Below are 16,890 nucleotides of genomic sequence, written 5' to 3'. Positions count from 1 at the left end.
GTCAATACAAGTCCATAAAGCCTTAACACACTATTTGTCTTGCTCAGTTTATAAAGTACATAAACTATGGTAAGCTGATCTAAACTGGCGCTCTTTGGAGGACAGCCTGATCTAGCGGTAATGAGAATCACCTATGGATTTGACCCTGCTGAGAATTTTTCTTCTCCTCTACGTGCTCTTAGCTGATTTGCGTGCCTGTAGTTTATAACTATAGGCATCAGTCCACGAGCCCGGTTTTTCTCCTGGTCCTTTTGTCCTTTACTAAAGCTTCATCAGAAAAATCAAAGGTTTAGAAATAGCCCTCTTTTTCTTTACCACCTCAAACCTGGTAATAAAAATTTGCAACTCAGATTCAGGGATGTTTTGCAGGAAAATGTGAGGATAAGTGAGACTGTGTTTCTCCAAGGTAGTTTATAAAGAAAGAGAGGTTAACAGATCAAGAATGAGAAAGGTCACTTCTTTAACGGGACTTTAGAATTCACAAGACACTTGAAAAGTGCCCCACTCTACTTCACGTAGTACGCCATGGATGCTTTTCCTAATATTAGAATATCTCCCTGTTGATTTCCGTAGATTCCAGAATATCCAGACCAAAACCCATGGATACGGGTTTTTAACTATGAGGATTAAAAATCTAAGACTTTGGGTTTCATATGGAGAGCTTTAGATCAACGGCTTCAAAGTAGGATGTGAGCGTCACTGGAACTGAACAACCCCCTCAGATGCTGGAAGAAATTACGAGAACTTCTATTTACATTTATTTTAGTCAGAAAGTTGTATGCGATTTAAGCTTTACTGATATTTACTCTATGGACTGACACTTGGCTCATCCTTTGTCAAGGTTAGATGGTTGGTGGCCTATGATTAGCTGCTTGACTTCTGAATTTATGGTGAGACAGAGGGCAGCTCAGGTGTGCCCACTTGTGAGGGAACCTCGTTTACAAAAGTCCCACAAAAGTTGAAGTTAAGCATATTCCTGATGAAGTATTCACGAGAAAGCCACACACACACACAAATGTCCTTTGTTAACCACATTACTACCAAACGATCCCCTACTTATGGCTGTCAAGAAGGTGACCCCAAAAAGGATGTGAAATTATCAAATAGATTATTTGAAATATGGCCATTATAGCCACTGATTTCTTAAAATGTTTATTTTGAAAATTTTTTTTTAACGTTTATTTATTTTTGGGACAGAGAGAGACAGAGCATGAACGGGGGAGGGGCAGAGAGAGAGGGAGACACAGAATCGGAAACAGGCTCCAGGCTCTGAGCCATCAGCCCAGAGCCTGACGCGGGGCTCGAACTCACGGACCGCGAGATCGTGACCTGGCTGAAGTCGGACGCTTAACCGACTGCGCCACCCAGGCGCCCCAAAATGTTTATTTTTAAAGAGGGGAGGCAGAGAGAGAGAGAGAGAGAGGGAGAGATAATCATAAGCTGTGCTGATAGCACAGAGCCTGATGCAGGGCTCGATCCCATGAACCATGAGATCATGACCTGAGCCAACATCTAGAGTTAGACGCCTACCCGACTGAGCCACCCAGGTGCCCCAGAAGGTTGGTATCTTAAATATATTTTAGATTCCCATGTTTCAATGTTTCCAATGTTTCAATGATGAAGCACTTAAAGACATTTTTTCAGGTGTGTATGCCTGTGTGTGTCCCTGAAAAAACTCAACAGGGAAGAGGTTTTTCAACTCAAACATGAGATTAAGTAAAACACACACAAATGCAACCATCGATGAAGTGGCAGTCTTGCCTGGAGTTAGGAAAAAAAGACATGACAAGAAAGGAGGAGAAAAGTTAGGTCTCTAGGCTAATATTATGGAGATAACACCAAACACAGGATTCACCCGCTGGGTCACTTGTAAGCCAGCTTCAGACCAGCAAAGACATTGGAACCAGAAAACCCCAAATGCAACTGGGCATAGTCCAATGGTTAATGTGTTTTGTGAGAACAAAAAATACTCTGAACAGATTGTAAAATTTTTAGTGGGAGAAAAAGTCAAAGTGAACATCTTTCCTGGCACAGCAGAATTATACTGCTTAAAAATGCAGGTTTCTACACAGAGGTGTGAAATTCATAGGTGAGTGCCACAGTGTTCTACAAAAAGACGGTGGGTAAACTTCGCTAATTGCTTCTGAGATGAGAGGACATTGCTGATGGATGTGCTCTGCAGATATTTCGAAGTGTGTTTAATGCTACCTTTTACAGTGAAATTTTAGTGAGCAAGGCAGCAGCTAATTTTAAAAAGAAGCTTTTCCAATGAAGATGTAAAAATCCTGAAACAAAAGATATTATGTTGATTTCCATTATTGTGTAATTTTGCTATAATAGATACTGTTAACGTGCCACCTTTAAAAACTCATATAAGCAAATAATTCACTCTGAAAAAAAAATGAAGTCTGTTTCAAAATCTTTCAAATGACTTTTTGCACCTTTGGGAACCTTCTGGTAATACGAAATTTTATAAGAGTTTTCTGATTCTCTTCTGTGGTTGTTTTTTTTTATTTTTACTTTGGTTGGTTAACATATAGTATAATACTGGTTTCAGGAGTAGAATTCAGTGATTCATCACTTACATGCAACACCCACGGCCCATCCTAACAAGTGCCCTCCTTAGTACCCATCACCTATCTAGCCCATCCTTCACCCACACGCCTCCATCGACCCTCAGTTTGTTCTCTGTATTTAAGAGTCTTTTTTGGTTTGTTTCCTTCTCTCTCTCTCTCCCCCATCTTCCCGTATGTTCATCAGATTCCACATATGAGTGCAATCATATGGTATTTTGGTTTCTGTGACTGACTTATTTTGTTTAGCATAATACATTTTAGCTCCCTCCACATCATTGTAAAAAGCAAGATTTCATTCTTTTTGATGTCTGAGTAATATTCCACTATATATATATATATATAAAATGTACTGATGATATATATATGTATATGTATACACATGTATACATATCCATATGTATACATGTGTATATATGTATATACACATATATATGTATACACATATACATATACATATGTATATATGTATATATGTGTATATATATATACGTATATATGTGTGTGTGTGTGTGTGTGTGTGTGTGTGTGTGTATGCATGTATATATGTTATCTTTATCCATTCCTCAGTCAGTGGACATTTGGATTTTCTATTTCTTTTTACTAATAATTTAATGACCTCGGAAAATGAGAAAAACTACTGGCCAAATTCAACAAAAAAACAACAAAATTAGTAAATGGGATTGAACACATTTGTTTTTGCTTGTGTTTAGCAAATGCAGCCATTAACAGGCTTTTTTCATGTAAACCCAACCTTCACCAGCTAACTACAAGGAGACCTTGCAATCTAAGATCCAAACGAAGTGATCCTGGAAACCAACTTTCAAGTCATTCGGTACCAAGATACGAAGCCAGGAGTCTAAAAAACTAATTCAGTGCTATTCTTCACCTGAAAATGTGATCAGCATATAGTATGTATTTTAGTGAGAATAAAATTATTTCTACTGCTTGCCAAAAAAATGAAAATACATCGCTTGTTTCACTTTAATCAAATGCATGGGATGCAAATGTGTTTACAATACTACATGTTTATACCGGAGATCACCTTTATATATAAGAAAAGATCTAGATCCGTCAATGTAAATTTTATTAATTCCTCTAGGTATGAACCTGGTTAGTTAAGCCCTATCTTTTTACAATTTCAGTGTATATAGAGTGCATCTGTGCAATCACAGTACATTTGTACTGACACTTAAGTCTTATACATTTCTCCTCCGTCAAAATATTATAAGACAGAGATCACTGGCTTAATTGATACAGTGTTTGAATTTTCACTTTGCGATTCCAGATAATATGCGTCATAAAACACTGCTTTTATTTCTTGCAGAGCTTGAAACTTCTCTTTGTTTCCTCTTTGTTGTTGAGAAATCAATCTCTCTCTCTCTCTTTCTCTTCTTGCCCCACTTTCCCTCAATATGAAGCACAGCTGCGTCACTAGGAAACATCATTTTAGCCCAAACGGATCATAACAATGATTTCAAAGTAAAAGAAGGTGGTTATAGGAGAGAGAGTTTAAAACGGCTGTGTTCCAGAGCTTTGTCATCTTCACAGATTGTCGTTTCCATAGGACATGGATCCTAGTCCTTCATCATCCTCCTGGGACCTCAATGTCCTCTGCTGGAAATTGAACCTGCTTGAAAGCAAGGGAAATAATGCGTATAAAGCACCTAGAGCACAGTGTCCACCACACAGGGCATGCGTGATGGACATTAGCTTGTATTACTTGTATCCTTTCAAATGATATGCGAAATAGTCTTCTGTGTAATGTAGTTCAAGTTTCTATAACTAAAGAGAAGTGTGTGTGTGTGTGTGTGTGTGTGTTCTCATGCACACACACGTAGGTGCATGTATGGGCAATGTGATTGTGTGTGTGTGCACACATGGGTGCATGCATGGGCGTTGTGTGTGCATGTGCATGCATGTAGTTGCATGTAGGGTAACTGTGTGTGTGTGTGTGTGTGTGTGTGCACGCACATAGGTGCACGTGTGGGCATTGTGTGTGTGTGTCACTATGAAAAGTGCCTTTCTTGAATTCTCACAACAAACAGCTGAGTGGGGTTATTCTGTCCATCTTGTAGATGTGTCAACTGAGGTACAGAGAGAAGTAAGTCGGGTAACCCAGGCGAGGCCCCAGACCTGGAAGGAAGCCTGGGATGTAAGCCCAGCTCTTTAGCCGAGAGCTGGGTGTCAGCACTCACTCATCCTCCAGCCCACACGCCACCGGCTTCCGGGAAAGGTGGGGAGAATACCGGCCGGCCTGAGCTGGGGCACCTGTTCTCACACTCCCGAAAATACCTTATAAACTGCGGATGAAAGCGTCTGTGTCCTCATCATTTTCTGAAATCCTGCTTCCTCTACGCAAGTGACAGGCACGTCAGAGCCGGCTGGACACATGCCTCAGACTAGTCAGCCTTTCCTCCTCAGCTTGATTTTCTCCTGTTATGCGGATCCTAGTAGTGAAACAGTAATAAATCTACACATAAACATCCAACAATCACAAAGTAATAAATGCATCTTTGATGAAGAGGTAACTTTTTTCACTTGGTTTCTTCACTGACATCGGTACTATTTTAGTGGGACTGTATTTCTTTCTTTCTTTTTTCTTTCTTTCTTTTTTTTTTTAGAGAGTGAGAGCATGTGTGAGTTGACAAGGGGGAAGGGGAGAAGAAAAAATTGAGACAATCTTAGGCAGGCTCTATGCTCAGCGTGGAGCCCAATGCGGGGCTTGATCCCAAGACCCTGGGGTCATGACCTGAGTCAAAATCAAGAGTCGGAGACTCAACCAACTGAGCCGCCCAGGTGCCCCAGTGGGTCCGGATTTCTAAATAATCTTCTCATGTAAACGTAGAAACAATTCAGTATAAAGGTTGAAGATGAAGTTAGAACAGATTTAAGCTGACTACATGGTTTATCCTTTTAGCATTTTGAGGGATTCCTTCAAGTTTTTTTTTTCCTACCTATATTTGTGTACATCTTGAGATTTTATCGCATGCAATTTGTTCCCATTATTCTTACTTTGAAATTGTAATGCGATTATCTTGCATTTTATCTGTGGTTTTAATTGCACGGGTTCAACATCAGTCAGTCTCTTTATGTCCACTACTGAGAGTATATACACTGCCTGATTTAAATAATGATGCTGTAGACATTATTGTGCCTATCACTCTGCTCAGCTGGTGTATTTCTGATTATTTCTGAGAGCCACAAACAGAAGAAAAGAAGGCTATGACAACTTCAAACAACCTGAGCCAGTGAGACTGTGTTTGATGCATGTGAATGAATCACTCTCCCCCTGTATGTTGTCACCTTCCCCAGATCCTGCTCTCATTTAAATCTTTCCTAACTTTGATAGGAATTCAGATACTGTGTCATCGATTTGGTTTCATTTGATTTGAGATCAGAGGCTAACACAGCTAGGACCAGCCAATATTTAGAGGATTTAGTTTTAAAGCAAACATTTAGGCAAAACATTAAAAACAGACCCCGGTCTCCTCTCTACCACTCACGCCTGCTGAACAGCTCAATTCCTGGGGTGGGGCGGGGGGGGGGGGGGCTGTCACCATTGCCCCTTTGCAGATCACAGAATGTTCACTGCCAACCGCCTTCCTCCTGACCCCCACAAGGGATCTCTCCCTGTGCCAGCTCCTGCCTAACTTAAATCTCTGTTCCCCCAGGAGCGAGTTTTAGTTTCATTGAGCTTCTCCATTGTTTTTGTTATCAATTGTGGTGATTCTTGTGTTGATCTTTATTTTTCCACTACTTGAGTTTGCTTTGGGTTTAAATTGCTCTTCGTTTTCTCCTTTCTAAGATAAATGCATCCATTATTGACTGGAAATAGTTCTTGTTTTTGAAGTAAGAATTTTAACGCTATAAATTTTCCTTTCAATACTGCTTTAGCTGTGTGCCACACATTTTGATATGTGCCTGTTTTCTTTTCTACATTGCCATTCAATCAAAAATATTCTCTACTTCTTCTTTTGTTTGCTTCTTCGACCCATGGGATAGAGAGAAGTGTGGCTTATTTAAATTTCCAAGGCTTTGGGGATTTTACATATGTCATTCTGTAATTGATTCCAAATTTCATTTCATTGTGATTAGAGTTACTTTGTTTCGTTTCAGTTCTTTTCAGTTTGTTGAGATTAGTCTGCCGTGATGAGCGTTCCCCACACACTTGAGAAGAATGTGTCTTCTGTTATTATGAGTGGAGTGTTCTAAGTTTCCTATTAATATCAACCTGGTCAAGTTGGTTGATTGGATTTTGTGTGTCTTCTGGATCCTTACTGTCCACTTACATGTCCGACTTCCTGTCCACATGAGATCTAACTCAGGCAGGACTTTTGAAGTCTACAGTTATAATTGTAATTGGAGTCTACAAGTATAATTATAATTATAAAAGAAGTTTTCTACCTTTTCCAGGTCGATCCATTTTCCTTTTATCATTTTGAAGCTCTGATATGCCTACACGTTTAGGATGGCTCTGCTATCTTTACCCATATAATCTTTTACAATCATAAATGCCTTCCTCTCTCCACAGCAATGCTCCGTGTTTAGAGGTCCGCTTTGTGTGATACAGTAGGCACTCCAGCATTATATCCTAGGGTTTGTGTGGCATATACTGTCGCATCTCCTTTAAGCTACCTTTTTTTCCCCTCTTTTATTTACAGTGGGTTTCTTTTTTACCCCAATCTCTGACTTTCATTTGTCATTTGGATCGTTTCCTTTTAGCGTGCTTAAAATTGAAGTATTCAATTTTGCCATTTGTTTGTTATCGGTTCTTCGCTTTTCTTCCCCCCGCCCCACATTTTTGTCGGAACAATTGAGTGGTTTCATTTTAATCTCCACTCCTAGCTTATCAGTCATACCTCCAATGGGGCACTGTCCCTCTCGTCTTGGTGCTGGGCCTCTCTACTTGCATGAACTCCTATCTAACCCCCCAACTGTACTGTCTTCATAGCTATATTCTGGGGCTCATTTTGTCATCTCTCGAGAAAGAGGTTTTGCGCTCACCTCCGAGTAGGTAGCAGGCTTCCACAGTGCACCCCTAGCTTCCTTGGATGGGAAGCGACAGCAACACTCTGCCGACACGCGATTTAGTCAGCCAGAATCAGGGACTTGGAATGAAAAAAAAAAGAGTTAAGTCTAAAGAGAGAGCACTCCTGTGAATCAAATTTGTACTTGACCCTTGGCTTCGTATTATGAAAAATTGGGGCCAAACATGGAAATCCTTCCAAGGTAAGGATCTTAAATTTCCGCCCAATGTAGATGGCAGCCACATTTGCAGTGAGCACAGCTTAGCGTGGAAAGGTGTCCCATCACTGTGTTGTGCACCTTAAACTAATGTAACATTTATTTTTGTCAACTGTACTTCAGTTAAAAATATAAGTTTAATGCAAAATCTCAGTTCAACTCATTTTTCTTTGGTCAAGAATATGCCAGACAACTCTACATTTACTGGATGTATCCTCAAAGTCAGATTCATTTAAAGATTTTTTTGCGGTGATTGTTGGTTGACTGTTTTTGTTTTTGTTTTGTCTTAAGCTAAAGCATGAGTTTCAGCCACCAGAACCACGTTTTGTCCTTTTACAAACACGGACCTTTTTTCCAGGTCTGGGTTTAGATTCTGTCAATCTCATTCTCAAGTGTTAATTCTCAGACTTGCGTTTGAGCTATGCGGCAGTCCGGCTAACATGGAGATCCACATATGCACTTAATGTTCTTTAAAAATGAGAATTCATCTTTGAGCATATTCCGCCAAATGTTGAATTTTTATTCCTTCAATTTGCTGATATGTATAATAGTTTAATTTTCTTTGACAGTGTTTCAGGCCATAAAAATATGTCAGAAGCCCACGATTCTGGGTCCTGGTTCCTGAATGATAAGGTGCAGGACATCCAAATGTCACTTATGTTTCATATGGAAATGGTTCTTTCTTACCCTTCCAACCTCTAAAAGAATTAATGAAATAAACACATAAAATAAGTGTATCTCAAACTTCAAATTGTTTCTAGTGACCTCAGTTGATACAGAAGAATTGTCAAAAATAAGATTTGCATCCTATTTTAAAATGATAAATAGTGTATGCGTCTCCACTTGGTCTGCTAGAGCCAAATACTATAAGCCAAAGGTCTTACCCACAATTTTGTTCTCTCCCAGTACTGGAGGCTGGAAATCGAAGACGAAGGCGCTTGGTGCCTGGGAAGGGCTCTCTTCCTGGCTTGTAGACGGCTGCCATCTTGCTGTGTCCTCATGTTGTGATTTCTTGTTTGTACTTGTGTGGAGAGACAGAACTCTATTGTCCTCTTCTTAGGAAGACACTAATCCAAGTACAGGGATTAGTACCCATTACCCCATGTAACTCTAAGTCTAAGTCTAAGTCAAAGAGCATCACTTTTGGGGGTGGGGCTTCCACATCCAGCCTATCACAACAGTAGGCGCCCCTCATTCTGGGGAACTTGAAAGAGTGGGCTTCAAAATAAAATACAGTGTGAAAAATTATTCCTTAAGCAAAATGACTTAGTGCCAGTTTCTTTGCTATGTTACCGTTTCAGAAACAGAAAAGGATAAAGACTGAGACTAGAAACAAAATCGAGCAACAAATCTCCAAGTACAAGTGAAACTATGTGAGAAGAGTTGCAGTTAAAAAGATATTGTTACTATCATAAAGAAAAGTTTCTGGGGCACCTGGGTGGCTCAGTCAGTTAAGCATTGGACTTTGGCTCAGGTCGTGATCTCGCGGTTCGTGAGTTTGAGCCCCATGTCGGGCTCTGTGCTGACAGCTCAGGGCCGGGAGCCTGCTTCGGATTCTGTGTCTCCCTCTCTCTGCCCCTCCCCTGCTCGCGCTCTGCCTCTCTCTCTGTCTCTCAAATATGAATAAACATTAAAAAAATAAAAGAAAGGTTTCCACTAATAATGTTACAGTCACATTGAAAGCACTAAACATTCAATGTGGCAGAGTGATCATTCGTAGTTGATGATATAGTGTCTAAAACAGTTAAAGTATTGGAAATCTTTGTTTTATATAATATGCAATTGCTATCACAAAGTAAAATCTGTGTACACCAAGGCGAAGATAGGATTTCAGCCATGAGAGAATTTTAGTTCAGTTCTATCAGTCCTTGGTGGACAATAAATGCAAAAGCTTAAAAGCCTATGTAATTAATAAAGTGGAAAAAATAAAATAAGTGTAAGGACAACGCAAAGAGAAATACAGAGGAAGGTATACTCTGCAGGCAGACTGCCTGGGTTCATATTTGACTCTGATGGAATCTTCAGCAAAATACTTCCGAACACCATGCTTCAGTTTACTCATCTATAAAATGGGTTTTGTTATCATGGATAACGTGGCATTATACACTGATGGGAGAAAATACACATTACTCAGTAAATGTTCTGCTTGGATAGCACTTAAACAATGAAGCAGGATCTCTACCCCATATTCTTTGCCAAAACAAAGTAGAAATATATGCCTATTTTCGGGGCGCCTGGGTAGCTCAGTTGGTTAACCGTCTGACTTCAGCTCAGGTCATGATCTCACAGTCTGTGAGTTTGAGCCCCGCGTCAGGCTGAAAGCTCGGAGCCTGGAGCTGCTTTGGATTCTGTGTCTCTGTCTCTCTCTGCTCCTCCCCTGCTCATACTCTGTCTCTCTCCATCTCAGAAATAAATAAAAACATTAAAAAATTTTTAAAAAGAAATATATGCCTATTTTGAAAATAATCTGAAACAATAAGAATGCTGGAAAAAAATAGATTAGTTTTTATCCTCTCAAAATAAGAAAGCCATTTATAGTTGTGAAACAAAACTCAGAAGCTATAAAAGATAAGAACTAATTGATTTTTGGGGCACCTGGGTGGCTCAGTCGGTTAAGCGGCCGACTTCGGCTCAGGTCATGATCTCACGGTCCATGAGTTCGAGCCCCGCGTCAGGCTCTGTGCTGACAGCTCAGAGCCTGGAGCCTGTTTCAGATTCTGTCTCCCTCTCTCTCTGACCCTCCGCCATTCATGCTCTGTCTCTCTCTGTCTCAAAAGTAAATAAATGTTTAAAAAATTTTAAAAAAAGAACTAATTGATTTTTCCCATCTTAAATAAAATTTGTAAACACCCTAAAACAAAGTCAAAGTCAAATGACAAATGAAGGAAAATACTCATAACTAATATCAAAGGTCTCATATATAAGAAATTTCTATACATCAGTAGAATAAAGATGAACACAATGGAAAGCTTTAAAAAAGGAAACGAAAATTTTAATAGGTGAAACAATAGTCAGATTATCACTAAAGACAAATGGGAGTTGAAGTTAAAATAAAATATTTTTCCTCCTGCAATCAGATTGGTAAAGATTTAAGTTTGAAAGTACATTTTCTTGGTGACCATGGAGAAGGCAGCCTTTCATATTTATTTGACCTACCAACTGATGCAGTTTATGGAAGGTGATGTGTCAGTACGTCTCAAAATTTAAAATGCACACGTTCTTTTACCCAGCATGGCCATGTCCGGGACTGTACCTTGGAAACATTCTCGTACTGGAGACGGGTGACCACTGTGGAGGGAAGTCCGGGGGGTGCCAGGTGGTGGGTGGTGGGAGGTTGGGTCTTAACTGCCCACTCTTCACAGCCATTTGATTTTTTTTCATTTAGTTTTTTAATGTTTATTTATTTTTGAGAGAGGGAGAGAGAGTGAGAGACAGACACACAGAGCACGAGCAGGGGAGGGGAAGAGTGAGAGGGAGACACGGAATCTGAAGCAGGTTCCAGGCTCTGAGCTGTCAGCACAGAGCCCGATGCAGGGCTCGAACCCATGAACTGAGAGATCATGACCTCAGCGGAGGTCGGACGCTTAAATGACTGAGCCACCCAGGCGCCCCATAGAGTCATTTGATTCTTGAAAGTTGTTCATATATTACCGAGTCAAAGGAAAACACTGGTTTGAAAAAGAAAAGAAGCAAACGATCCCCCAGCTGTTTCTAGAAACCTGGTTATGAGCTCCTACGCAGAACTCACTGGACGTGTACCCAGGAAAGGGCAGACAAAACGAACGCACATTCGTTCAGGCGCAGGTGGTGGAAGAGGCAGGGCCGTAGTTGGGACTTGTGGTTGGTGAGCAACAGATACTTTCCTGAGCCCGTTATTTACTGAGTTGAGACCTCCTGGAGAACTCCAGCATCAGCGGGAAGGAAGGACGGAGGAGGCCCGGGGGCACAGCCGTTGGAGCAGAATTCGGAAGGAGCCGCTAGCTGAGTGCTTGCCTAAATGGCCCTCCTGACACGTGGAGAGGCCAAGTGATTTCTTGGACGGGTGGGTGGCCGGAGAAGCTCAGAGCTCCTCCGTCCCTCCCACGGTCCGCCTGTTTTCTTTCCCTGCCTCTTTCCCTTTGGCCAATTTCTATCTGGATTCTGAACACCATGAGAGCGAAGCCAGGCGGTCTCGTCACCGCACCTACTCTCCCCATTCATTGGGAGAATTCTTCTCCAGTTAGCTGAACTTGGGCAGAGCTGGGCGGGGCTCCCCTGAGGGAGGCTGCTGTATTAACTCTAAAGCCAACAGCAATGCGGGTGGGAGGACAGCTTTGCACCTGGAGAGCTTAATTTTTCTCTTCCTTCCCCTCTCTGGGGACCGTGGGAGCTTTATCATCTTGCTATGACACCAAGGTTCCTCCCGAAACACTCGCTCCCGTGGGGACTGGAATCGAGGGTAAGAGCGACAGTAGTCAGAGTGATTTTGGTTGCAAGTCCGAAAAGTGACTCAGACCGTGACTTGTGTCAGCATGTAGACGATCCGGAGGCAGCCGTGATTCTCGCTCCCTTCCCCCAGGGCCGTCTGTCTTTGGGCTGCTGATGCCCAAGCAGGAACTTCACACTTGGAGGCCAAGGTGGATCCCAGGACCGCAGGCTTACCTTTCATCCTCCTGGCCACCCCACGCGGAAACGGACACCCCTTTCCCTGAACAAAAGTCCACGGACCCAACGCTCTCATCTGTGCCCCATCTGGCCCCATCTGGCAGAGTCACTGCGACCAGGTGAGGGAAGATGCCATTGGTCAAGACTCAGCCTTCCTCCGCCCCGGAGATGTTGGCTGGCGTAACCCTCCCAGGGACGCAGAGGGGGACAGTGTGGTTCCCAAAGGAACACTAGGCAAAACAATGGAACAAAACCCCCAGACCCAGCAGCAGATCGCTTCTGGTGTCCAGCCTGCGGCCGACCTCTCTTAGCTGCCTAGGTTTCCCTCACAGGCGGGTCCTCTTTGTTCGGATCCTGGCCACACGGTGGTGCTTCTGTTGTTGCTGTTGTTGCGGTAGAAGAATTGCGAAACTGTAAAACAGGGATTTCACCAGTGCCGGGCACACAGTAGTGACATAAAATGATACACAGCATAAAACCAGTTGCCCTCACAACACTGAACGACCGTTTCGGAATCTCACACCGAACGTTGCACATTTACTGGCACAAGCAGACTAGAGCACGGGTGAATTTTTAAAACACCCTTTTCATGACCAAACCAGCAAATCTAGGTGTTGGGTTTTTGATAGGTTTTGATTTCTTCGGTAGATGAGTAAATGCAAAATATCTCCAATGGTGAGAAATCCCCGAAGGTTGTTGTGCCAACTTGAAAAGTACCGATGGATGATGCCATTTAAGGTAACCCCTAAGTTTCACACGTAATGTGCACCCATCAGTGTATTCGTTACAGTTAAACAAGATGGATGGGGCACCCGGGTGGCTCAGTCGGTTGAGCGTCCGACTTCGACTCAGGTCATGATCGCGCCCTTTGTGGGTTCGAGCCCCGCTCGGGTTCTGTGCTGACAGCTCAGAGCCTGGATCCGGCTTCGGATTCTGTGCCTCTCTCTCTCTCTCACTCTCTCTGCCCCTCCCATGCTCACGCTCTGTCTTTCTCTCCAGAATAAATAAAATTAAAAAAAAAAACCCAAGATGGAATAATAATAGATGAAAACAGGCCAAGCGACTATTTCATTCGATTAAACCGTGATTATAAGTTGGCCATCACCGCTTTTCCTCTTCCTCCACGTTCATTTACAAGGACAGATCAGTGCATTTCCCCCAACACAAAATGGCCAGTAATGTTATGTGAGACAATCTGTAGCAGGGAAAGGACGGCAAAAAAAAAAAAAAAAAAAAAAAAAAAAAAAAAAACAACCTGATAAGTCGGGGCATTAAAGTTACGGGGCGGGGAGATCTACACAAACCACTTAAGCACACTCATTATTATGGCTATTGCCCCCTCAGGCCACTGGAGACTTGATAATTTAGTCAGTTATGCAGTTTGAAGTGTTTCATGTTCTGCATGGGAGCCGGCTGCAATTCAAATATCAGTGGCCATGAAATATATGCACATACGTTTAGTAGGAAAATCTCCAAGGGGACAACAGAGGAGATGGGCATATGTCGTCGCGGTGTGATGGAGAGTTTCCCTGAATTAATCATCTGGACATAGTTTATCACCATTTTTCATTTTGCCAGAAACACCCCCCCTCCCTTCATTTGTCGGGGAGGCTTATTATACATGCACATCCTGGAAAGATAATAAGACCCAGGCCTCTGATGTTGAAATGCAACCAGGGTTTGTGGGCTCTGTTGGGGCCCTGACAGCTTTCCCACCGACGGAGCTTTCTGAGAGCAAGGGTAATCGCTTACTTCATCTAGTTTAGGGAATTGTGTCCCTTTCTCCCCGCTACCTTATTACATCAATTACTGCAAACCATCGTCTTGTATAATTTATGGAGAAGACTCCCGTTTCATTGAGATCGTCTCTGAAATGGAAGACGTCCTTTGTTCACATGCTTCTAAATATTAGAATTTTTGTCACATGTTCCCAGAACTGGGGGCGTTTTCGTTTTCTGTGCGGATTCAAACATCTGGCTAGACGTGTAACCTGTGCGATTTGTTTGTTTAATTCGAGGGTTGGAGTGGGGGTTGTTTTGCCTCCCAGATAAGAGATTTTCTGAGTGAAATGCCTAATCTGTAAAGTGCAGTTAACATAAATGGCAATTTTTAGAAATGAATTCCTAATGCCTTTAAAGCCGAGGTTGAATGTGGCTGTCAGAATCCTGGCCCGCAGTTATGCCATTTGGTGGTTGTTTTGCTTTAGAAGCCCTGAAATGTGCCGCGATGGTTAGCGGTGTAAGTGTAAACCAGAGCAATTGCTTTTGACACTTAAAAAGGATTTTATTGACAGTTGGAAACACGTTGGGGATTTGAAAAGAGTACTTTTCCATCTGTAATACTTGGTGTGATCAAAGATCACTCAGCAGCCCCGGATTAGTGGAAATGAGGCTGCAGTGAGTGTTTGCTACTCCACACGGGATGAGGGCTTGGTTTTTGATTCACGCTAATCCCCATCACGATCTAAGTGGAATTTACGGTAATGTGGATATACTTCTCAGGGCTCCTGCCAACGTGTTTTTAAAGAGCCCTAAAGTAGATAATAATATAGCCAGATTTAAAATTTCCCTTTAAAGTTAAATCTGACTTTCCCACTCTTCATTCATACACTGGTTTAATGTTTCTAACATATTATATTTAACTCTCTGCGTTTCCTATGTGCATTTACAAATGTGTGCATTATAGGTGGTGGTGTTCTAGATAATGGGGACCAATCTGCTTCAGTTCCTACTGAGGAGTAGCTAGCAAGGTGATGTAGGGGGTCATTAGGCTGCAGGTACAACTGGACAATGGTAGATACTGGTCTCAGAAGACCTGGTGTGATTTATAATTCCTTCCTCCCTTCCTTCCTTCCTTCCTTCCTTCCTTCCTTCCTTCCTTCTTCCCTTCCTTCTTCCCTCCCTTCCTTCCTTCCTCTCTCCCTCCTTCCTACCTTCCTTTCTTCCTTCTTTCCTTCCTTCCTTCCGATTATACATTACATATCTGTGTGTGTGTGTGTGTGTGTGTGTGTGTGTATATATACACACACACACACACATTATATATATATACATATATATATATATATATATATATATATATACACATATACATATTTATTTACAAAATGTCAACTAAGACCCTGCTCTAAGACCCTGGCTTATCTAAGCTATAATTTCTATTTCTGTTAGAGAGGAAAATAATCACGAGTCTCTCACCATATTTAAGTAAGAATCAAATGGTACACAATAAACAAAATCACAGAGTAAATGTCCTTGTTACTGTGAGTAAAGTAGAAACTACAGAGAGACACAGGTTGAGCCCTTCTATGAACATGAGAGATGGTGACCACCCAGAAGTCAGAGGAGAAGAGTTTTTTTGTTTTTTTGTTTTTTTGTTTTTTTTTTTTTATAGCAACAAAAGAGGCACATGAGCCACCAGGCTGAACCAAATGCCTGGTCGGAGGAATTCCCAAGAGAGGCATTTTGAGGAAGGTGGTAAGGAAACAGTATAGCTTTCAAGGAGGTGTGGCCCCTAACCCAGTAGTTCACTTGGATGTGGCAACCTGTTTGCGAATCAGCAATTAATCTAATGACTTCCTTACCTAAGGGCCCCCCCCCAACCCCCAACTCTAGACTGAAACCTTAGTACTAACTTTACGTACAAACTCTGGTCCCAACAACATCCTATGTCTTACTCCAAAAATAACACCATCAAGCACCATCATTATTCGAGACTCATTCATGTCTTTGTTTTTCAAAAGAAATACATCTATGAACTAACTGATACACACACACATACACACATAGTATTTATTTTGTTATAGATGTATTTATTCTATTATATACTAGATATCAAGATCATTTATATGTATATATTTCATTAGCTTTGCTTTAAAAGCTAATTCCTTAAGATGTTTTTGAAAACCTATGAGGGCAAAGAGTAGAAAAAGAAGTGACTTAAAAACAAATGCCCCCAAATGGCAATGGAGCCATGTTCAGACATGGTTCCCTACTGCACCTCTTCCAAATGGATGTGCCCAAAGGAGCTGGCACTTCCAGGGGATAGAATCAAGATCCTGCCATTCCTCCCATACCCTCCGTCTAACAGCTGGTCCCCTTGTTCAACAAGGCAGATGCCCACGAGACTACCAGCTATGTCAGGGTTTTTGGAAGTCCCCACATAGTTCCTGATTCACTAGACCTTTAAGAACATTAAGAAGGGTATGCAGTTGCAAGGTGCAGCTTTCAGAACTGGGGCACTGGCACACCTTGGCCTGCTGGGGATTTATTTCCTTCAGAAGAGAAAGAGCTGTATGCACACAGAGATGTGCAGAAACCTTGGATGTGATCACCAACTCTCAAAGGGAGAGGTCCTTTAGATGACCTTGGGGACCTAACAACAGGCTTCGATGGTGTTGTATTATGTGCACGGTGATAGAGAGCCT

This window comes from Herpailurus yagouaroundi, unplaced genomic scaffold, assembly GCF_014898765.1.
Source record: "Herpailurus yagouaroundi ecotype Mexico unplaced genomic scaffold, PumYag 29, whole genome shotgun sequence".
NCBI lineage: Eukaryota > Metazoa > Chordata > Mammalia > Carnivora > Felidae > Herpailurus > Herpailurus yagouaroundi.
This window is presented reverse-complemented; position numbering follows the sequence as displayed.